Below are 24,133 nucleotides of genomic sequence, written 5' to 3'. Positions count from 1 at the left end.
GTGTTTAACTGCCAACCAGCTCTCATGAGCCCCCTTATCTTCTGAAGATCTAGCCCGTGATTTACCTTCAAGGTCAAAGTTGTCTCTTCTGAAGTCCAAGGTAGCATTTCTACTTGTTTTGCTTTTTCCACACAAGATCCTGAACTCCACCATCTCATATTGCTCCACCCCAAGCTGCCCCCTTCATCTTCACATCCCTGACCAGCTTTCCTTGTTACTAGGAAGAAGGTCAAGAAGCAAATCCTCCTCATCAGCTTCTCCACCACTAGCATCAGAATGTTATCATCAACTAATTGCAGGAAGTGCCTGAACCTTGTGTGCGTGGCCATGTTGCTTATCCAACAAATATCAGAATTATTAAAAACCTGTGTAAAACCAGTGCCAGGGATTGTACGGCTACTTCTAGATGTTAGTAGAAAGCCTCATCAACTTCCTCCTCCTTATCAGGTTTCCTGTAATATACATTCATAAAAGTGTCATGTGTATTAGCCCACTCCTTATTTCATATCAACAAGTTCTCCACTTGTTCATCATTCATCCTCAGGTGGACCTCAATACTTTCTAAGTGTTCTCTTACATAAAGAGAAGCTTGCCTCACCAACGTGTCTTTCTGAAAGAGGACACAGCCATCCATGACAGCAATCTAGTCATATGAGGTATCCTGCCAAGTCTCTGTGATTACAATAATATCATGAACCTTTAATTGCACACTGATCTCTAGTTCATCTTGTTTATTTCCCATGCTGTATGAACTGATTTACAGGCACTTGAAGGAAGCAGAGGGTGCAGGTATCCCTAGAGGGATACAAGAAAATTTTAGCTAAGTTGTTGGCAGTGTTATCTTCTCTGAGAAGCCCTCACTAAATCCTATGGAGAAATTAAGAGATTTTTCCCTATGGCTTCCTAAAATGACAACATTCTCTGGCTCTTCTCCATCACAAGGGACTCCATCCCTTTCACAAATCATATTTAATTTAAAACTCTGGTATTCAATCCAAACAGCTTACTTCTCAGAACACTTTTGCCCTATCAGCTCAGTCGCATTCCATCCATCTGACACATGCATAGTAGTCTCTCAAAGGCCTGTCCAAGATCATAGTATACAAAACCTTCATCTTGATTCAATCCCCTCATGCCGTAATTTACCTGACCTCTTCTTCTTTTTGTGTCCCAGCCATCAGACAGGAGGACAGTGGAGAACACTACTTGTTCTCCCAATCCTTTCAGTGTTTTTCCAAGGGATACAAAATCCTTTTTAATGTTCTGTAATTTCCTAGTTGCAGCCTCTTGTGACCCTACTTGAAAGACAACAGGAAGATAGTAGTCTTCTTGTTTCATCAGATGTAGTAGGGTCTTTTAACATCTTTAACACAGGCACCTGGAAGACAGAAAACTTTTCAGGAGATTATCTGGGTGTCTAATGGGGGCCTCAATGCCTCCAGCAACAACTCCTCAATTACTAAGACTCTATGCCGTTTTTCTGGTAGCACTAGTTTTAAAACAATTCCTTGGTTGCCTCTAGTCCATATGCCTGGGGTCATCTATATATTACTGTGCTCCTTCAGTATTTATATGCAGTAAATGAGGGAAAGAAACTGGAGTTACTGGATACTGGATCAAATTCCAAATTTGAATAAGAAATACTTTCCTTCTGAGAAAGGGTAGTCAGATGGAAATAAAAGATATATTACAGAAATAGAAAAGTAAATATTTGTGAGTTTTTGAATTGATAAAAAAATCTCATCAGAAGATGGCAAATTAAAAGTCTTTGTCAAAGAACAGCTTGAAAGAGTAAATGAAAGTTTAATTATGGTGACACAAGAAGAGGTTTTCTCACAAGGTGTGTTGAAAGCATGATAGAACCATGTTCTAGTTTAGAATTTCTGGCTAGAACCCAGCAAAAATTGTTCATACTAGGAATACAAATTTCTACAGATAGCTAAATATGAGTGTAATGTGCAGAATGGCAGAGATAGCAGGATGAAAAGTAGTAGCATTACAGCTGTATATGAGAATGTAGGGCACATAACGTGTACAAGACATAAAAACATAACAACATTGGAAATTATTTTTCAGCCACTGTATAGGGAAATATATGCCAGCCATGATACGGAAAAGGGAGACTGATTACAACCTCATGGCCTTTTGTTTTCAAGAAGAAATCGTGATTACTTCTGAAAGTGATGGGCAGAGCCTGAGTTGAACTGCTAGCTTGCTGTCAGAAAATTGTGGTGCTTTGTTATGGGATATTTCAAGGAAACTTTGTCTCTTGCATAAAATTTTAAATAAAATATCAGAAAAGACAATCTAAACTGCTGCCTTCTTATAAAATAAATTATATATATATATATATATATATATATATATATATAAAAGAGAGATTGTTTCTTTACTGCCACTTGCAGAAATTTTGAGTTTTACAGAAGTTTAGAATATATATAACAAAATAAATAGAAACCAACAGCACATAAAAGCACCTTTCAATATATAATTAAACTAAATTCTTTATTTTTTTTTTAATTTTTTTATTTTTTTATTTTTTATTTTTATTTTTTTTAATACTATAGGAACACTACATTTCTTGTTTCTGATAACATTCTGGTATTGTAAACCAGTGAAGAAATATTTTGAACAACATTTCCAGAAAGATCTTTCATTTTTAACTTTTTTTTTTTTTCCTGCTGAGTTTTGTGTATTTCCTTCAGCCTTTCTCCTTCATTTTCACGTCTCAGTAATTCTTTTTCCTCCTTCGTTGTGTCTGTGACCAAGTCACCTAACAAAAACAAATCCACAGCAGCTGTAAAGAGAGCTCTTCCTAAAGCAAACAGACATATTTCTGTGAAAGATGGCCATTTGAAATAAAGAAATGATGAAACTGGTATTTGGAGAAGGTAAAATAATTTACTTTGTGACTACTGGTTATTTCTGTTTTCTACTCTGGATTTTCTAAACACTTTATTTTTCTTCTCAAGTGAAAGATGCATAAAATAAAAATTTTGCTTATACAGCACCCGTTTGCTTTCATGAATAGAGTAGATTGGGGCATTTAGATTAAAGAATTAGACAGAATGGCTCAAAGTTTCTTCCATCCTGCTGAAGGGATTCAAGGCAATCTCAGTAGAAACATATCCTAAACATTAAGCTGTGGATTGTTTTAAAAATGGAAAGGATTCACTCAGAACAGTTTCAGAAGACAGAGCTTTCAATATAACAAGGAGTAGACTTGATTCCAGTTGCCCCTCTCTGACTTAACTGTTCTGCTTAAAGTAAATTTTATCCAAAATACTGCTATTGTAGTATAAATCATAATATAAATTGCTATTACCACGTAAACAAACTTCACAGCTTTAAGGGAAGTTATGAAGTACTCAGCCCAAAAACTCTTGAAAGGGTCTCAGAGTACTCTTGAAACATACCCATGAGACTGACCTGCATGTAACATATCGTAGGAATAGTTGTTTTCAGCAAAATGAAAATGGGAGGAGAAACGTGCTTCTATCTCTTCTCTACCTCAGAGGCTTAAATTCATGTCCTCTTTCCCAGGAGATCATTCTAATGACTGTATTACTTAGTTTTCTTGGTATGTATTCTCAGTCTCTTTCTTGAAGTTATTTCATTTTGCAAGATAAAATGAAATATTCATCAAGGCAGACAGAAAGAATGAATAAGCAAGATTTCTTTGTCTGTTGGGTTGGGCAGCCATGTGGGAGAAGAGCACATGGGTTCTCATCCCCGCTCCAATAAATACTTAATACATAGCAGTGTATAACTTAGGGAGCAAGTCCAAACAAGACAGGTAGAGACATAAATGTTTTGTGAATCTCAGGAGGCATTTTTTAGATATCTCACTCTGTCAAGACTGGAGTTCTTGGCATGCTAAGAACAGAACTTTAGATACCAAAGGAACCTTATTGTCAGAAATATTAAAGAATATACACACACGAGGCTTTGAAAATAGGGGTTTTAATATGAGAATCTGAGGTCTTTGTAGACATAATCTTAAATACTGATCTTATTTTTTGTTATTTTTATTATTTTTTTTTCCTCAGAATACACACGAAGATTATGTGGGCGGGGGGGGGGGGGGGGGGGGGGGGGTGGAGGGAGGAGGGGAGTAGTTGTACAGTGTCAGCTACTAAGCAAAAAACCTGGTAAAATATATGGCCTCTTTCTGACACCTTATATGTACAAAGAATGTAAGTAGAAGAACAATGCATTACTGTACCTCAGCATGCATTTTTCCCTGTTCCAATGTCTAGCAAGACATCTCCTTTACAGTCTGGAATGGAACCTGCTCACCTAGCTAAATATACAGGTATATACAGTTGTAGCTACATCCATACACACTTGAGAGGCTAGCCAATTGTCTCTTTTTGTGGGAGATTTTTAATGGCTTTTTATCAAACATCACAGAAGGTCAGAAGGGAGATGTATGGTGATAAACTAACAAGAAAATTGTTCTAACAAAGCATCTGTTGATGTTTGAGCAACTGCTTGATCAAAATGACAGACATCAATCAGAATAATAACTTCAAATATGAGATTTTCAATTAACGAGGGAACATAAATAAATGCGTCTGGAAAATAAGCATAAGGGATTTGGGAAGGAGACAGCACATACATAACAAAAGAGGGAGAGAGTAGCAGCAGGAAGAGAAACGAACTGATATGCACAAAGCAATGTGCACAGAAGCAGACTTACAAACAGGTCTGTTGGGAGATACACAGATAAACAGAAGCATTACAAATATTGTCTCTTGCCTGCATGCAGAAAATTCTTGCTAGAGCTTTGCAAAGACTTTACACTGCACTTTACACTGAAAGGTAAATAGAAAAAAAAAAATAGAAATAATAATAATAATTCAATCTCTCTGCTATGCAATCCCTCCCCTTCCAAAAATTTCTTTAACACAAATTGCCTACAAGATGTGTTCATCAAAAGTGTAATCAAATGGAGAACGGAGAAGCATATTCAGGCTGAGTGCCTCTTTTGCCATTTTCTTACATCTGATGTCATTTGCATCAGTGGAAAATGGGTGTAAACTGCAGCTTAATCAAATGACAGCATTTTATTTCTACTTTGCACAGAATGATGAAAACAACAACCAATTCACAATCTCAAGATTTATAAAATTAAAGATACAATCTCTGACTCAGACTTTGATCTGCAAGTTGCTGAAATATGGAAGATAAGGAGAGGGTGTTATTATGTACAGATACATTTTTTGTAGTCTCATCAGGGTAATTATTATCACAGTAGTACCTAGGACAGATGGATCTTTGGTCTAACATGCCATGGCCATGTTAATGTTATCACAAGGATCTTTAAACTAACATGTGGTCTTCAATAATCTGGGTTATTTAAAAATAAAATTTAGGTTTATTCTCAAAGCCTCTCAGCTGTGATCATGTTTTATACTGGTTTTTGACACATTTCCCCAAACTATAACGAGGCTTGAAATGAACCAGAATTTTCAGGGGTGAGGATTAAGTGAAACATAAAACTCTGAGAATACAGAAGAAAACTAGGTTCCAGTTCCTGACAAAACAAAAACTTGAAGGCCTCAATTAACAAGCCTCCTTGTATGAATCAAACTGCCTTGTTCATCCTGTTCTATTTAGTAGCATATTGAATGTATGACTGTAGATAGACATGTTGGAAGGAGAATAGTCTGCATTATGTATTGTGAGGTTTTCAGATGTATATGAGATTTATTCATGAAAATAACACCTTTTTTTTCCTTTTTTTTTTTTTTTTTTTTTTTTTTTTTTTTTTTTTTTTTAGGGATAGCAAGGCTTGATTCAGACAACGATACTGGTTACTAACAATGTTTTTAAACGAAAATATGTCCCATGTGTTGTTTGAATAATCTTTCATTTAAAACAGTAATTCTGACAGAGGTGCATTTAATTCATATGTGTGCTGTAAATGCTTATATGTAGGCAAAATCTTAGATCATAAGTGTTACTGAATGTGAACAAAAAATCATGATAAACCAAAATGTTTTATGACAGGCTAGATTCAAAGTGAGGGATACTAGGAAGTGTTGTTGTATACATAACTTCTTCATTCAGTTTCTCTCGTACCTTCTAAGCACCGATTTTGCAAAAGACATTCTGAAGATGTATCTATTCAATTGCATATCAAGTGAGTTTGCAGATGATATCAGAATAGGAGGAATTTTGACAGCCTCAAGTGCAGAGAGATCTTGACAAATTAGCAAGCTGAGCAATCACCAACAACAAGAAGTTCAACAGGAGGATGTGCCAGATTTTTGCACCTGGGATTGTGCAACTCTAGCTATATATACAAACTGAGGAATGAGTCTAAAGAGCAGCCCTCCAAAAAGAGATCAAGGGTTTCTGGCTAACAGCAAGTTGAATATGAATCAGTAGTGTGCCCTGGCAGCCAAAAGGACCGACTGTACCCTGAGGTGCATCATGCTCACCACTGACAGCCAGGTGAGAGAAGTTGTTCCGTTCTACTCTGCATAGTGCAACCACAGCTTTGAACGTTGTGTGCAGTTTTAAGTAATGCAGTATAAGGAAGACATAAAACTATTATAGAGTGTCCAAAAGAGGGCTACAAAAAATGGTGAATAGTGTAGAGAACAAGATGTATGAGGAGTGGCTGATGTCCCTTAGATTTTTCAGCCCAGAGAACAGTGGGTTTGGGAGGCTTCATAATGGTCTACAGCTTCCTTCTGAGGGGCAGGTGATGATCTCTACTCTCTGGTGATAGCAACAGGACTCAAGGGAACAGCACATCAGGGAGACTAGACTAGGTATTAGAAAAAAATTCTTCAGACCAAACAGAGTCTGATCCACCCACTTGGACAATGCAATAAGTATTTGGACATAAGCAGTAAATCATTATCATCTGATTGAATAGCAGCTTATGAAAAGAAATGGTATCAGGCAAATAGGTAGCTTTGAATCAGAAACAAGCATAGAATCAGAAACCCATACAGACAAATAAGCAAAAGCATGATGTACCAAATAAGATTTCAGGTTTCAATTTGTATAGATGCATTATAAATAGTACCTTGAAATATCTACAATTCTTACAAAGAAGCCAAAATGAATCAGCTATGACCAGATGAGTTTATTACATTGCCACTGAATCTTATAGCAATGAGTAAGTTTACATTCAATTAAGAATTACTGTCCTAATTCTCTCCTTGATACTTTTTTGTGAGTCCAATATTTGTGAGTCAAATATTTATTCCATAATTTTCACTGATTTAGATTCAACTATGTTCATAATTATGATTTTAGTTTTCCTCTAGTTGGGTATTTGCCCTGTTTTATGTTAACTGTTACAACTGTGTCACAGCTCCAGAAGTTGGTTTCCCCCTTGAGCAGCTCCCAAGTTTATTAGTTTGACCTTATCAAGCTTCTTTTAAGATAATTCTCAACACCAAACTAAAGTTACTTCTGCTCTTCATTTTTATTTTCACAACTACAGCTTTTCTGAACTCCTCATTCTCTAATCTGCAACCTTACTTAAGGCATTTCTCAAAATCCTAGATGATTGTGGTGAAGAGGGAAGAGAAATGATGGGAATGCAAGAGGAAATAAGTGAATCTTTCATACTGTATTCATTTTATGTTGGAAGGTTTTGGTAGGTGGGGGGAAGAGGAGGAAAGAAGGAAGGAGATTCCAGGATGGTCTGTATGTGAGAGCTGGTGAAAGCTGATATTCAGTAATTGTGTTTTATTCATTTTATTCTCTAAAAGAGAAGATTTAACAAAAGGAAAAAAAAAAAAAAAAAAAGCTGTACAAATAATCTGGGAGAGATAAGCGATAAAATGTAAAGCTTAGCAGACATCAAAGTCAGTGAGAAAGTAGGGCACAAGTTTCTTGAGACACAATGTTGTTCTCCTGTAGCTCGTGGAGGAGTCCATATTGGATCAGGTAGATGGGGTCTGAAGGAGTATGCAGCCACTCAAAATCTCTACAGAAGCAGGCCCCAGGAAATGCAATGGGAAAATTAGAAAGGCAAAAGGCAAAAAGAACTTTATCTAGCCATCTCTGTTAAAGATAATAAAACACGTTTTTATAAATATATTAAAAGCAAGAGAGGGGTCAAGGAGAATCTCCTACTTTTATTGGTCATGGCAGGGAATGTTATCACTGAGGATGAAGAAGAGGCTGAGATTCTCAAAGCCTTCTTTAAGTTTCTCTTTAATAGTTAGTCAGGTCAGATATTTTTGAGCACAGTTCTCTGATCTAGAAGAAGGGATGGGAAGCAGAATAAACCACTCACAACTCAGGAGTGATCTGTTACTCTACCTGGACTGTCAGGTAGACAGGTTTGTTCAAATCCATGCAAACAGGTGAGTTCTTGCTGGGGGTACTGAGGAAGTTGGCTGGAGTGATTGCCATTGTTTATCAACAGTTCTGGTCAACTCGGGACATCCCAGATAACTGGAGACTTTCTAATGTGATGCCTATCTACAAAAAAGATCAGGATGAGGAACTGGGAAACTATAGGCCTGTTAGCTTGAACTCAGTATCAGGGAAGATCATGGAGCGGATCTTCAGTGCAATCATGTGGTAACTGTTCACAAGTGATGCTCCTCAAGAGACAGTACTGGGACTTGTACTTTTTAATATCTTTACTGATGATCCGGTTGAGGGAATTGAGTGTATCCTCAAAAAGTCTGCAGGTGACATTGATTGAGAGGATGTTTTGATCTGCTTTAGGGTAGGAAGCTCTTACAGAGAGATCTAGATAAGTTGGCTGTATGATCTGAGGCCAATTGTATGAGCTTTAAAAAGACCAAGTACCAGATCCCACACTTCTGTCGCAATAATCCCATGTATTGTTACAGGCTTGAGGCACAGTGACTGGAAAGCTGCAGAGATGAAAAGGTGTTTGTCGGCAGCTCAACACGAGCCAGAAGCATGCCAAGGCAGTCAAGGAGGCCAATGGAGTCCTAGCTTATATAAGAGACAGTGTGATCAACAGGACTATGTGCCTATGGGGACTTGTGTTGGAGTAGTTCACTGCTGAAGGACAGGTCCCCTGGTACAGAGCAGTGCTTGAAGAACTGCAGCCTGTGGAAAGCCCACACAGCATCAGGTCAGAAGAATGACATCCCATTCTTTGACCCCACATTTGAGTAGGGACAGAGAATGACCACAAAGCTATGACAGAGATGAAGCACTGTGATCTGATCACAGCTCCCAACATTATCTCCCTGAGCTGCATGGGATAGAGGACATTGGCTAGAGTACTTGGTTGGAAGATGGTTTTAGTCTGTTCTTAGCTTCTCACTGCTCTGTTAGTAGTAGACAGAACATTATACTGTTCTCCCTATCATGAACCTGTTTTGCTCATGGCAGAAAATGATGAGTAATCTTCCTTTCTTCACCTCAAACCATTTCATCATATTTTATTTTTTCATCATATTTTTATCATCTCTGTCCTGAGAAGGAAGAATGAGAAAGTGGTGTGATGGAGATTGACTATCAGCATACTGCATTCAAACATATTAATCCTGGTACTTCCTTTTGTCAGTGACCTGAATGCAGGCACAGTCGTATCTGTTTCTCTAAAAATAAAGGCTTGTAAATCTCAAGGTAAGATAAATGGGAACCACAGATGGAGATATTTGCAAAACTATTCTCCTGAATGACCATGTCATTCATAAATCTATATATTACTTACAAAGATTCAGACATGACTAAAGTCTGTATCTCCATATTAGAGCTATAGAAGGATGGATGAAATATATTCTCTTCAAATGATTATACAACTTTGTCTTGAGATCTCCTACACAACATCTATATTTAAATAAATAGATAGATAGATAGATAGATAGATAGATAGATAGATTAATAGAAATTTTCACCAAGTCTAGTTGTGCAAAGAACATTACCGAATCACAGAATCACAGAATTGCAGGGGTTGGAAGGGACCTCAAGAGATCATAGAATGGTAGAATCACAGAATCATGGAATGTCTTGGGTTGGAACGGACCTTGAGGATCATCAAACGAGTCCAACACCCCTGCTAAAGCAGGTACCCTTCAATAGGTCGCAGTTAGGCATCCAGTTGGATCTTGAATATCTCCACAGAAGGAGACTCCAGAACCTGTCTGGCAATCTGTTCCAGTGCTCTGTTACCCTTACAGAAGTTCTCCCACATCTCAGTATGGAACATCCTATATTCGAATTTTAGGCCATTACTCCTTGTCCTGTCATAAGAGTGACTGTCAGAGAGTAAGGCTTCATGTGGGAAGATTATGGAATAAATCTTCTTAGAAGACATGTTAAGACACAAGAGGGATGAGAGAGTTATCCAAGACAGCTAGCATGGCTTTACCTGATTAAGGTCATGCCCAACCAATCTGGAGCCTTCTGTGATGGTGTGAAAACATTGGTGGACAAAGACAAGGCAACAGATGCCATCTAACTGGATATGTGCAAGACCTTTGACATGGTCCACCACCACATCCTTATCTCCAAATTGCAGACGTATAGGTTTGAGTGGTGTACTTTTAAGTGGATAAGGAATTAGATGGAAGGCTGTAGACAAAGAGTTGTGGTGAATGGCACTATATCCAGGTGGGGCCTAGTGATGAGAAGTATCCCACAAGGGTCTGTCTTGGGATCTTCAGCATCTTCATCAGTGACACTGATGATAGGCTTGAGTGCTTGTTGAAAAGAGTAGTTTGTAACACGTAAGAGAACCATTACGTTTTATAAAAGAACGTTATACACTCAATCTCTAGTTCTTTTTAAGTATAAAGTCAAATAAATACAACTCTTGAACTTCTTTTTCCTCCAGCCACTTTGTATATTGTTCACCCTTGTTCTCAGCTTTGCAAGTGAGAAAAAGTTTATTCCCAAGAAGAAATGGTACAGCAAAAAGCATACCTAATGTGACTATCCAGTACATTGACATTCATATTTAGTCTCTAAAAGTCAAGTCATTTCAGAGGAAAGGAGAGTGAAATTTGCTATGTAATGCACTGAGACAATCCTATATCTCTGACTGTGTTTCATGACAGATCTTATAAAAGATTGTAAATTGCTATCTGTTGAAATATATGAGTTTAATGGATTCCATTAATACACACACCCTCACATAAGAGATTCTGCAAGCCAGAAGATATGATCAGTCAAACAGCTTTAATAGTTATTAATTACAGTAGCTCACTATTTATCCCTGACCGACATAGAAATGTTAAGGTATATTAATAACAGTTGTGGATGGCATACATAGAAGAAAGGAAACAGACTTCTGTGTAATAATTCAGAGAGTTACTCAGTGCTTTAAAGTATTTGTTAGAAATTTTCTGATAGAGGACACTTCTTTTTTTCTACACTTCTTTTTTTCCAGAAAAAAAAAACTTAGGTATATTGCTGCATAAAGTTTTCTGTTCCTTGGATTTTTTATTGCTTAGGCAAAATCTAGAACATTTTGGCTTATATTTAACTTGAGTAAAACAATCCGAATTTTGGTACAAATTTATTGCAAAATCTGTGAGGGTCTTTCAGTCAATCAATCTATCTATCAATCATAATGTTTTCACCTTATCAGATGACTTGTTCTATTCCTAAACCATAACCTTTTGCAAAAACTGGAGGACTCAAAACTCAGGTATTGAAATTGATTAAAAATACAATTGTTGCACGGAAGACAGACTAAAAATGGATGCGCCTGAGCTATTGCCACAACACCACTTATTTCAATTAAAAAAATTAAAAAATAAAAAATTTGGAAATAGTAATGAATCACATTAGCTAAAGAAGCTTAATGGATGTGCTAAAATCCATTCTAGTGAATTTGGCCTCTGGAGTTTGAAATGGTCACTGTGCAAAGTAAGTGAACAAACTCATGCCCTCACACCTCATTCTCTGTTATTACCTCTAACTAAACAGGACTTCACTGAAAGGCTCTGTGACTTAGGAAACAGAATATTGTTTCCTACTGGGAAGAAGTGGATACTGAGTTCCTCTGTTTCTGTTTTCAAACTTGTGAAATGGATTTGTTGGATTTAGCCATCCATTTTTTTTCAGATCTGCTGTTTTTCAGTTCTACAAGTATAAAAAGAAAGACAGTTTCATTAATCATAAATCACAGACTTTCTTATAAAAACTCTTATAGTATCTCTGACATTACATCTCTTCACTTTTCAGTTGTACATATGATAACACAAAACAAAAATTACGGAGTAATCCGATTTTAAGTAAAAATCATTTGAATTTTTTCATAACCCACATCATCTGCAGTCAGTGAAACAAAGGTTTATACAATATGGTATTACATACATACCCAGTAAAACAGAGTATTTTAGTAGCATTACCTACTAATACTTTTATCCAGGTGGCAACATATTCAGCCAAAGAATCAAAAAATAGCACATGTTAAACTAAGTGTTGAAGTATGAAATCTTTGCAATTACTGTCCAGACTGATATTTATCACTTGGGCTAAGTCTTCTGTCACCTAAACCTAGATATAAATTAGATATAAACCACTGCTTTGGTCTGCCTCTTTGCTGGATATTGTTTTCCTGAATTCTTTCTTCTCTATTTTCACTAAATATATAAAATTTGAGTATATAATTGGACACAGATATATCATCAGAGAATCTAGTAATCATTAGGTTGTATCACAGTTCTCATATTCATACTTTTATTTTTTTTTAATCATACTGTCTTAATGCATAGTATTATAGAGATTTAGTTGTTGACATACATAAAATGCAATTGAATAATAAACTACTGTAATCCCAATTGTCCCCAGGTTTGAGCGATTGATCAGCAAAGCAACTTTTCCTCTATGATTTTAATGCTCAGATCCTCTGAAATTAATGAGAAACTAAATATTTCTGAGCTTAAGGAAAAACAAACAAAAACAAACAACAAACAAACAAACAAAAAAAGAAATCACTGTAGCCAATATGAATTAAATGGATTAATAGCTTACCAAAGAATGAAACACAGAATCACAGAATTGTAGGGGTTGGAAGGGACCTCTAGAGATTATTGAGTCCAACCCCAACTGTAGAATGCAGCAGATCTTTTAACTTAGGGATTATAACATTTGTAACGCTCGACCACTGTGCATATTACTTATAGATAATGTCAGTGGGTTAAAATATTCTTATTTTGATGACATAAATAAATAAATAGAACTGAAGAGTACACAACCTTAATATCAGTATATATATAGCCTTTGCTATGAAGAATCTAAGTGTCTGTATCTTTCATACTGTCAAGAAAAAATTGATAAAAATAATAACATCAAATCACACACACACACAAAAGAGCTAAGTAGACAATTCAAATATTGTTAGGGCTAAAGGTAGCTATTTTTTTCTGGGCTGCTATTCACACTATTCACAGTATGTCTTTGCTTTATAATGGTTGGTATAAAATGCTTTTGGCATTTGGAGTACAAAGTATTTTTAACTTATAAAAATAGTATTCATTGCTGGAATGGCTAGGGGTTTGTCTTAATATTATTGTATGTTACCTTACATTACAGTATGGTATGTTACGCTGTTACATTATATTACCTTAACTTATGTTACATCATGTCAAATTTTATGTTATATTTTAAGATACATTTTCATTCTGTAACCTCAGCAGACTTTGTTGTCCAAGTACAAAATAGATAATGAGAATAATTTAAATGTAACTATATTTCCATTAAATCAGACTTGTTTTTATCGTTATGTCTTTTTTTTTTTCTGAATGTCAGAATTTGTGATGCTGTTGCCTGAAAGGAATATTTTAGAAGGTTGCATGTCTCATTGATGCTGATAAATGTAAACCCTGCATAAAACTCAGAAGTACACTTTTGTCTGTTTTGAAATAAGTTGATAAGCATGACTCTATAGAGCAAGACTTTCCAAGTTTTCATAGCCTGGGAAGCATCTAAAGCAACAGTTCATGAAGGAAGGCTCTGTTTCAAAGAGAAACCACTAAGATGAAGAGAGGCAATGGAAGGGTAATTTCTTCATTCTTCAATAAAAACAACAAAAAATCAACAGTGACAGTGACAACAACAAAGCCCACCTTATTAATCTTTCAAACACTAAGATCACTTTTGAAACACTTTGTTTCAAAAGGGGGCAAAAATATGGGTCTGATTCTCAGCTGGAATAAACAGGTGTAGTTTCATTTAATGTAATTAATCTACTACAGTTACAATTATCTGACAATAAAGACTTCAATATATTGTTTTTACTAATCGATTAAATTAAAAATAATAGAAAATAATAGTCTGCTTGTCTATGTATACATTACACTTCTGCTTACATAAACACAATATTTTCATAGAACAGCTGGTCAAAGTCAGTTTGTGTCAACAAGTTTCAAATAATGATTAAAAATATGCAATTAAGAGATGCTTTTTTGTTTTCATTTTTCTTTATTAACAGTCTATTTTCAAACAGCAACATGAAATAAGCATGGTTTTCCATCACAGAGTGATGAGAAAAAAAAAGAAGAAAAGGAAGCCACTGTTTTTGTAGCATTTATCTGTTATACAATAGCTCAATAGCTGACTTTTTAGTGCCAGGAGAGGCTAGTGTAGTCCAGCAAAGAGAAAATTCAGCAGAGGTATGCTGAATTTTGGAACTCCTCATCATATCATATGCCAGGAAATTCATGTAAATACTGTATTTCTATGCCCAGATCTGGTCACGACATGTGTCAAATGGATAGTCAGTGAAGTATCTACCTAGATCAGATCATATTATATGCTCTCTATGCCTCGGACTACATGTATTTTTCATCTTGCATAACACTGAGCAGATTAACTGATTTCCAAAGTCCTCAGCAGCCGATATATTGAGCTCTTTTCAAAGCCTGTCCTGTTGTGGAAAAGGAAAATAAATAAATAAAATAAAATAAATTGAAATGACTACTTTACTGTCTCAGTTGTAGCTCACTTTTAATGCACTATCCACCAGGATTCACTGTTTGAACTAAACAAAACCTCAACACACAATCACTTTGTTCTCATTTATAAGAATGCATAGATAACTGTAGCCTAAATAAGCATTGTTTTTGGACAGTTTATAAATGTAAATATAAAAGTAGACTTAAATGTCTATATATATATATACTTAAATGTATATATGTGCGTGTACATATGTGTATGTATATGTTTGCATGTGCACATATATAATCTGTGTATATTTTTAAATGTATAAAGAGAATCCTTTCTACACTCTCTGTAGAAGTTGTTATAATCTCCCATAGCAACAACTCACAGATAAAGAATCTCACATCAAACCAAACTGTACATGGAGGAAAATTCTGACTGTTAGACCAACATTATAGGTATGATTTATGTATACAATTAAGTAGGTTCCCTCTGCAAGTCTATATTCTGCTTACCAGGCTATGATATCACATATGGAAAATAACATCACATCCTTCTCTTTTTCATGTAGAAAAGTCCAGATGCTAAATTTCTTAACTTTCATGGCTTTAAGTCTTCCCCTCAGATGTTAATCCTATGGAAAATGGTGTTTGGACTTTTGAAGAGACACCTAGTCCTGCAGCAGTTATATTCCTTTTCTCCTAATCTGGGGAAAGTTCTTCTCTTAAAGGGTCACTTCAACTGAACAGTGTAAAGTAGAAAAATGTTCCCTTCTGGCAGGACAGGTGGAAATTTAATGCTTCAGGACTATTAATGACCTTTGGCTGCATATATACACACACAGAAATATCAATCACCTGATAATGTGAAGACAAACAGGATGACAAACATAATCCATTACTCAGACACTGCTCTTTTGCAGACAGTCTTCACCAACTTTTCAATGTTTGTCAACGTTGAAGCACAAGACACGTACCTCAACAAACACTCTTTAGAAAGCTGTACAATTATAATTATGTTTCATCTTAAGAAAAATGTCACCATATAGAAGACTAAATAATCCATACTCAGTGCTAGAGAAGACTTTCATAAGCTTTCTTCAGTGCTGGCTGCTGTTTACTTTTCCCATTTCAATCTCTGTTTGAGGTTTAAACTTCAGTGGTAGGGTAACATTCCCAAAACAGAATGATGTTCTTGATCTTTATGATTGGTGCGTTTTTTTTTTGTTGTTGTTGTTGTTTGTTTGTTTTGTTTTTTGTTTGTTTTTTGTTTTCTTTTTGTAATCTCACTATTCTTTTTTACCCTTTTGATTGTTTGTTCTGAGCTTGTTATAACTTTCATAACCTGAGTGAATAATTTAAAACTGTAAATCTCACTGATGCTTACTGTTTACTTGTGACAGTGATATCAGAAAGGATATATATATCTAACCTTTGCTACTTTTAAAGCTTCTCAGAAATACATTACTTTCTCATGTAGTCAACAAATGCATTAAAGGAACAAACAAAAAATCTACATCTTTTATTCTTTTGTTCAGATTTGAAAAAAAAATTGATTTCAACTTACTTTCTCACACAAATAACATCCTTTAATTTCTTCATGAAGAGAATTAGACTGAAAAACAATACTAAATTTTCTTTTATAAAAGCTGAAAAGACAAAAAAATAACATAGAAGTTATTAAGATCATTGATTGCCGCCAAAGTTTGCTGCTTCAGAGCTGTCTCAGCCAGAACAGCAGTGACTGATCACAAGGTACAGAGGGGCTTCACTCAGTTCCTTCATCCAGGGAACCCCGAGATAACAGAGGCTCTGGAGCTGAAAGGATTGTGGGAAGCAGATGTTGGTGAAGGTCCATCTGTGCAGGAGAGGTTGCCCAAGGCTAGTCAGTCTGCTCCCCATTTTGCTACAGTGTCTTTCAGGAAAAAAAAGAAGGGCTGTTGTTATAGGGGACTCCCTTCTGAGGGAAAGCGAGGTGATATGCTACTCAGATCCATTCCACAGGGAGGTGTGTTGCCTGCCTGGTGTCCAGGTGAGAGATGTTGCTAGGAACATCGCTCACCTGGTTAAACCCTCTGATTATTACCCATTATTAGTTTTTCACATTGGAAATGAAGAGGTAGGCAAAAGAAGTTCTTGGGTGATCAAAAGAGACTTCAGGGCTCTGGAAAGACCACTGAAAGAATCAGGAGCGCAAGTTGTGTTTTCCTCTGTCCTCTCAGTTTGTGACTGAGATCCGCACAAAAGGGGGAGGGTGGACACGCTGAATGAATGGCTTTGCAAATGATGCCACACTTGGAGCTTTGGGTACTGTGGTTTGGGACACAGCCTTGAGAAAGGGGGAATTCTCGGGAACAAGCTGGCTGGGCTGGTTAGCAGGGCTTTAAATTAGATATGATGGGGGAACGGGGTGTACTAGGTGATAGAGAAATGCATAGGAATGCTGTCACCTTGGGAGGCAGTAAGGGAAAACCCCAGACTTGTTCTGGAGGTATTAAGGAGGATTCCGAGAAGGCAATGAGGCCAATAGCTAAGCTGAAATGCCTCTACACCAATGTGCACAGCATGGGAAATAAACAGGAAGAGCTAGAAACCATGGCACAATTGGGAAAGTATGACCTAATTGTATCATGGAAACATGGTGGAATGAATCCCATGATTGGAATACCCTGATTGAGGACTACAGGCTCTCCATCCCCCGGCATTAGAAGTTGAGCAAGGCAGGTGGGCGACCATCGTGGCTGTGCAAGGACCTGCAGCTTAAGTTGAGGAAAAAGAGGGAAATGTACTAGAAGTGGAAGCAGGGTTGTGTAGCCTGGGAGGAATACAGGACTGTCGTCCTTGTGTGTAGAGATAGGATTAGGAAAGCCAAGGCGCAGATGGAGCTGAAATTGGTGAGGGATATGATAGACAAGAAAGGGTTCTACAGGTACACAAGCAGGAAGAGACAGGACAAGGAGGTACTCCCCCTCTGATGAAAGATAATGGAGATCTGGCTTCCTCAGGCATGGATAAAGCTGAGGTACTGAGTAAGTGCTTAGCCTCAGTCTTCACAGGTGGCCAGGCTTTCCATGTCTGCCAGGACCATGAGCGTGTATGTGAAGCTGTAACAGTGGAATAAGTCCAAGTCCTTCTCATGAAACTGAATGTGTACTGGTCCATGAGGCCAGATGATATCCATTTTAAGGTTCTGAAAGAGATGGCTGATGTGGTTGCTGAGCCACTCTCCATCATATTTGAAAAGTCATATCTATCTGGTGAAATCCCCATTGACTGGAAAAGGGGAAACATTACTCCCATTTTTAAAAAAGAGAAAAGAAGACCTGGGAACTACAGGGTGGTGACTGTTGGGGGTTGGACTCGATGATCTCTGGAGGTCCCTTCCAACCCCTACAATTCTGTGATTCTGTGAGCATCACTTCTGAGCCAGGGAAGATAATGGAGCAGCTTCTCCTAGAAGCTATGTTAAGGCACATATGAGATAAAGAGGTGATTCAGGACAGCCAGCATGGCTTCACCAAGGGCAAATCTTGCTTGACCAATCTGGTGGCCTTCTGTGATGGAGTGACAGCTTTGGTGGATGGGGGGAAGGATGATGAATGTCTTCTGCAAAACCTTTGACATGGTCCCTCAACACATACTTCTCTCTAAATTGGAGAGGTGTGGATTTGAAGGATGGACTGTGTGATGGATTAGGAATTGGTCGGCTGGTTGCATCCAAAGGGTTGTGGTTAATCATTTTGTGTCAGGGTGGAGATCGGTCAGGGTGGAGATCGGTCACAAGCGGTGTCCCTCAGGGGACAGTCTTGGGACCAGTCTTTATCAATGACATAGATGATGACATCATCAATAAGTAAGATGACACCAAGATGAGTGATGCAGTTGATATAGTGGAAGGAAGGGAAGCCATCCAAAGGGACCTGGACAGGCTGGAGAAATCGGCCCATGAAAACCTAATGAAACTGAATAAGGCCAAGTGAAGGGTGCTGCACTTGGGATGGGGCAACACCAGGTATTTATATATATATATACATATTTATATATATATATATATCCAACCTGGGACAAGATCTCCTTGAGAGCAGCACTGTGGAGAAGGCCTTGGGGGTCCTGGAGGATGAGAAGCTGGACATGAGCCAGCAATGTGCGCTTGCAGCCCAGAAGGCCAACTCTGCTCTGGGCAGCATTAAAAGATTGGCCAGCAGGGAGAGGGAGATGACTGTCCCCGTCTACTTGGCTCTTGTGAAGCCCCCCTTGGAGTACTGTGTTCAGGCATGGGGCCCCTAGTATAGGAAGGACATGGAGCTCTAGAGTGGGTCCAGAAAAGGGCAACTAGGATGATTCATACTACATATTGGGCTACAGGTTGATACATCCTCACTAGATAAAGAGGAGGGGAAGGGCTTGAGCACCTCTCATATGAGGGGAGGTTGAGGGAACTGGGCTTGTTTAGCTTGGAGAAGAGAAGGCACCAGGAAGACTTCATTGTGTCCTTCCACTACTTGAAGGGAGCATATAAACAGAAGGGAAATGGCTGTTTATGAGTGCGGATAGTGATAGAACAAGAGGGATTGGTTTTAAACTGAGGCAAAGGAGATTTAGGTTAGATATTAGGAGGAAGTTTTTCACTCAGAGGATGGTGATGCACTGGAACAGGTTGCCTTGCATTTGTGCATGCCCCATCCCTGAAGACATTCAATGCCAGGTGAAGCGTGGTCTGGTGGTTGGTGACCCTTCACATAGCAGGGGGGGTTGAAACTCGATGATCACTGTGGTCCTTTTCAACCCAGGCAATTCTATGATTTTGTGATAATGATTGATTGAAGATCTTCTTTCACAGAATCGCAGAATTGAAGGGGTTGGAAGGGACCTCCAGAGATCATCAAGTCCAAACTCCTGCTAAAGTAGGTTCCTTACACCAGGTCACACAAGTAGGTGTGCAGGTGGGTCTTGAACATCTCCAGAGAAGGAGACTCCACAACCCCCCTGGGCAGCCTGTTCCAGTGCTCCATCATTCTCACTGTAAAGAAGTTCTTACGCACATTTGTGCAGAACTTCCTATGCTGCATTTCTGGCCGTTTCCCCTCATACTGTCTCCACACACTGCTAGAAACAGTCCGGCCTTGCCACTCTGCCCCCCACACCTTAGATATTTATAGCCCTGGATCAGGTTCCCTCTCAGCCTTCTTTTCTCAAGGCTAAACAGACCCAGTTCACTCAGCCTTTCTTCATAGGGGAGACACTCCAGGCCCTTCACCATCTTTGTGGCCCTCCGCTGGACTCTTCCCAAGAGATCCCCTTTTTGTCTTTTTTGTACTGGGGAGCCCAGAACTGGACGCAGTACTCCAGATGAGGCCTTACCAGGGCAGAGTAGAGGGGGAGGATCACCTCCCTCGACCTGCTGGCTATGCTCTTTCTAATGCACCCCAGAATGCCATTGGCCTTTTTGGCCACAAGGGCACACTGCTGGCTCACAGCCAACCTGTCATCCACCAGGACGCCCAGGTCCCTCTCTGCAGAGCTCTTCTCCAGCAGATCATCCTTCAGTCTGTACTGGTGAATGAAATTATTCCTCCCTAAATGCAAGAATCTACACTTGCTTTTGTTAAAAAAACTTTTAAGTTAAAGAAGGAAGAAAGTTCATAAAGTTCATTTGTATGTACACAGATTGACTCTCCAGTGACTGACTCCTTACACTCTCTCAAAAAAATTACTAAAAAAAAAAAAAAGGGGGGGACAAGGGGGAGAACACAACACCACCTACCTATGAAACTCTGATAATTATCTTTTAGAAATTTATTTTCTGCTATGACACAATGAAAACAATTAAAAAATAATGTCATCTCTTTTCAGTTCAAGTCTGTGTTTTCCTAATTTTTCATGTCGAAGGTTTGATATTCGGAGTTTAATTCTGATCTTCAGCAGTTTTGACTTCTTCTACTTATTCCTACTTGAGAATTATATCTATCTTAAATTCTGTGGTACAAGAAACTACTGCAATATTGGGTTGGATGTCAAATGGTGTTTCTGTGCTCCCTCTGTGATTGCTGCTATAGAATCATACAGTCATTTGAGATGGAAGGAACCCTTGAAGGCCAAAGAGTCGTTTCTGTCTTACATCTGGAATTCTTTCTGAAGAACATAAAATTTACTCTAGATAAAGCATAGGCAGGTAATGTGAACTGTTGGCCCTAGAATATAACATGCAGCCCCCTTCCATGTAAAGCAGATGACATACTGTGTGATGTTCAGTGAGGCATTTTCTATATTTGGTCTCTCTCTCCTGTAAAATAGGAATAATAGCATTTCAGCATGCTCACTGTAAGGATGTTAAAGAAAATTGATTAACAGATCACATCCATGTTTTATTTTGCTGATATTTAATCTCTGATGATAGCCAATAGAAGGTTTGGATAGAAGAGAATAAAGATGATTATAATATTTTTTTTCTGCTGACAGACATGTGACTTAGAGAATAAACATACAACAGACTTTGGGAAGGAGAAATTTGGAGCTCTTTCAATATTTCACCTCATTTTTTTCTCTTAACAACATTGTATTACAAAAGTTCCTCCAGAACAACATTTTTAGAGGAGGAATCTCAAATTTTTTAAATAATTTTAAAACCTTTTACTCAAACAACATAAATTATCAGATCAGAAATTAATTTTATGCTTTTATTTTTTTTATTATTATTATTATTATTATTATTATTTTTTTCTTGCTCAGACCATGCAGTTACTGAAATTCTATGGTATGAATTAATTTCAGAAAGGCAGAGAATCTTAGCATGGACCATATCTGTGGCCTCTTGTGTTGATAGAAATATCAAAGCAATTGGTGCTTATTTTGCAGACAGTTTACAGCAGTGTGCTTCTATTTATTTCAGATATAGCATTAGTTACTTAAGACGCAAGAAAATAACAAACAAACAAACAAATAAATAAATAATGCAATTGTATATTTATATACATTTTCCAGTTGTACTTATGCTGAATTTCAAACAAGATTGGCACCAAACTGATAACTCCAACTGGAATCTGGCACTGTAATGGACATGTGAAATCCCTTATTCTTCCACAGTCTTCTGTGGAAGTCAAAAACTGCTGAGGATGCAAAATGTTTTCCTCAGGGTTTTCACCCTCTTATTGAAAAGAATGTGGGCTGCTTTTCTGACAGCTGTTTCCAACTGTGACCCTCTCTTCTTCATGTCTGTGTGTGTGGGGGGAGATGTCTGTGACTTTCTCAATGGATTACACAAATTAATTCAAAGGCAAGGCCTCGGGAGAAACTTTCTTTTTCTTCTTTGTGGTTCACTGGCACTTTCTATGTCTTCTTTCTCTCTTATGTCCTTCTTTCTCTCTTTTTCTCTTTCTCTCTTTCTTTCACATTACTCCAAGATCTTTCCACAAAGAAGTCTGATGATTAGCTACTTAATAGACACAGCATGTATTTAAAATACAGTTTTGAAGGAAAAAAGAAAAATGAAATGAAAGAGAAGGAAATAATATTGTACAGACATCTTATGCCCACAGTGGTTGGTTTTTTTTTTGTTTGTTTGTTTGTTTATGTCCATCTCTTTCTTATAATGGCCTTTCATATTTTAGATTCTTATTATTTTTTTCAATGATTTTTACAACTTTGTAGTTCTTACAAAATCATATATAATTATAACTGACCTTCCTGGAAATTCAAATACTTATGCCACTGTCCCAGTACTGGGTCATTCAGTAGAAACTAATGGTGCTGGTCACTTCCCACATTCATGAAGGAATGTGTCTACCTTGTCTCAAATGTCAGTACATTAGGTATCTACAGCCTAAGTGACTACATCTGACTCCTTTTACTGTGAGCATGTCCAGGGCAGGATTAATTTAATCTCAGAGGAGTGAAAGAGAGGGCTTGCCCTGTGAAGATGATAGTAACATCCCTCCACTTCCATACTTCTTGATATTCATCTGGCTTAGTATGTCTCGCCTTTTCATCTTCAGAGGAAAACAGCAGTGTTCAGATAGTTAACAGACCTGAAGGCCATAGTTCCAAGGGATACAAGTGAGATACATCATGGTCCTCACTTGTGGCTCATCTAGTAACCTTTCTAGTAACATATTCAATGTTGTGACAGAAGAAAATCCTAATGTCTTCTTTCAGGTGTAAGTACCACATGTGTACAATGACAATTTTGTACAAAGAAGGACTGCAGGACTCAGCCACATAATGAGGATAAGAGCTCTCCTATAGTTGTGTTCTAGTAAACTCGAGTGAGGGAGGGTAGAGGAACATAGAAAGAGAGAAAACCTAAAGAGACGGGCAGAACAACACAGTGGGCAAATGGTCTCATGTGCTTAATGGAATAATTAAGCCAATGTAAATGAAAATTCCTCTTTGAGTGATACCAAACACTAATGTACACCAGCAGATCTTCTCCTAAATTCTCTCTCTTGCTGTTCCTCCCACAAATCCTGGTTTTATTCTCAAACATTTTGTGACACTGCACCCTCTCAGAATTTTATTTCCTGGCACTTTCCAAGGCAAAACCACACTGTTCTCCCACTATGCCATCAGTTAGAGTCTGCACTTCACAGTCTCTGGGGACATTTCTTTTGCTCAAGCTTTGCAGAAAATGTCTAGAGACGGAGCAAACACTTGCAGAATGACCACTTTCCTTTAGGAAAGTTTAAGCTTAGATTAACATTTTTTAAAAGCCCTAAATCTCTGAAGAAATTCTCATAAAATTCAATGGGAAGGAAGCATCATAAAGAATGCTTATGGCTCAGCTGCCAAGATGTGAACCAGCTTGAATCAGGAAGCCACAAAAATGAATTTAACACAAGTTTTGCTAGCATGTGGTACAGGCAACAATCGGATGCATTCAAAATCTAATAAACACAAATGCACCATCTCTGGTTTAGGAGGCCTGTAAACATGCAGACTTGCAGATTGTTAAGGAAAGTTCATGATAGCTTAATCTGTTTTTGTACTTATTTTTAGGTCTCCACAACCTATCATAATTTAAAATAAAATAAAAGACTAGTAGGTTAGCTGAACATCAACGAGAGTTCTTCACAGACTTTCTCTATTTTTTGTTTAATATCTAATACAACTTTCATAAATATACATATATTTACACAGAATCATTTAGGTTTAACTCAACACTAATATGACTGCCCCTGTAGGGCAAGCAAGATTTTTCTTCATTAGCTTCAACAAGGTAGGATAGGAATATCCTACATTAACAAAAACTGCTTAGTTTTATTTATGTTATCTTTTGTTTGATCTTG

The sequence above is a fragment of the Tetrao urogallus genome (genome assembly GCF_951394365.1).
Source record: "Tetrao urogallus genome assembly, chromosome: Z".
Classification (NCBI taxonomy): Eukaryota; Metazoa; Chordata; class Aves; order Galliformes; family Phasianidae; genus Tetrao; species Tetrao urogallus.
This window is presented reverse-complemented; position numbering follows the sequence as displayed.